Source organism: Argentina silus (assembly GCF_951799395.1).
Source record: "Argentina silus genome assembly, chromosome: 12".
Taxonomy (NCBI): Eukaryota; Metazoa; Chordata; class Actinopteri; order Argentiniformes; family Argentinidae; genus Argentina; species Argentina silus.
In genome coordinates this window covers 9,065,911-9,067,149 of record NC_139666.1, presented here as the reverse complement: position 1 = coordinate 9,067,149, position 1,239 = coordinate 9,065,911, and positions in this window count along the sequence as shown.

The following is a 1,239-nucleotide window of genomic DNA, read 5'->3' as shown; positions in this document are numbered from 1 at the left end:
CAAAGAGGACTTGTAGCCCTGAGGCTCAGACTTAGTTAATGAGGAAGTGAGGAGGTAGGGCTGACACTCTAGATCCTTGTACTAAACATATTCTTCTGATGTTAGCATTTAGCAAAATGGGACATTCAAAACATTGAAGACATACCCTACACTCTTAGATTTTTTTTTTTTTTTAATTTGTCCCTGTAGGCGATCCCTTTGAAGAATCATTTTGGGTTACATTTAGAACCCTCTGTAACATGAATACATGAGCTAAACTGCTATAACTGTTAATACATTTCAAACAAAACCACAACGTGAAAATTTGAGAGAGAAAAAACTAAACAGAAAGGTTCACCACTGTTACATGGAATCAAACATAGTTATTGAAAAGGTGCTCCTACAGGGGCAAACATGTCTACAGTAAACATGTTGTCGACCATGAATAATGTAGTGCCCCTGCCTGTGTGAATTGGTGACAATTAGTCAATCAGTGTCTTTTCAGAATTGCAGTTGTTTACCATAGCACCCCCCCTGGGCCAATCAGTGTCATTTTGTAAATGCCAGATCTCTATGGCAAGATGCCATCATTCACTCAAATTTCGTAAAAATTGTCCCAGTGGTGTCTGAGATATCGTGTGTGGCGTTGTGTAGGACAACATGGGGACAATGAAGAACCCTATTTTGGTACTAACTAGAACTTTCAGAGGCATAACTAGTGAGTGTAGGATTACAGAGATGAACTGGGATTATCCCAATGTTTGGCACAGTAAAGAGGAATACATCATTGCCTAGTGTGCATCACTGTGAATAAAATTCGATCCATTACTTTGATGAAGACAAGTTGCAGGCACTTGACATATTCCATATTTTATTACACTCTTTTCAAAGGTCTACAATGACCTTGAAAGACTGAACTGTGATGGAACGATTTGGAGTGAATTTAGTCTCTTTATGGTCCACTGGTATGCATTCAGGAATTAAATGAATTAAGCATGCTATAGTCTATAACTTGCATATTGTTGTCTTCCCAACAGGAAAATACATCTCCACTCCAATAGCATGCTTCTGAAACGACTGAATGCTGTAACATAAGAACTAATGTGTCTGTTTTTACAGTAAAAACTGCTGAAAAGTAATCTGAAACTCATGTAATGACATCATTATTAATGTAAACCAACTCCAGTCCACGCTCCTCCCTCTCGCAGTGACATCAGCTAGGTCTCGCTCTCCCATCGCCAAAGACCGTGGACTCACAAA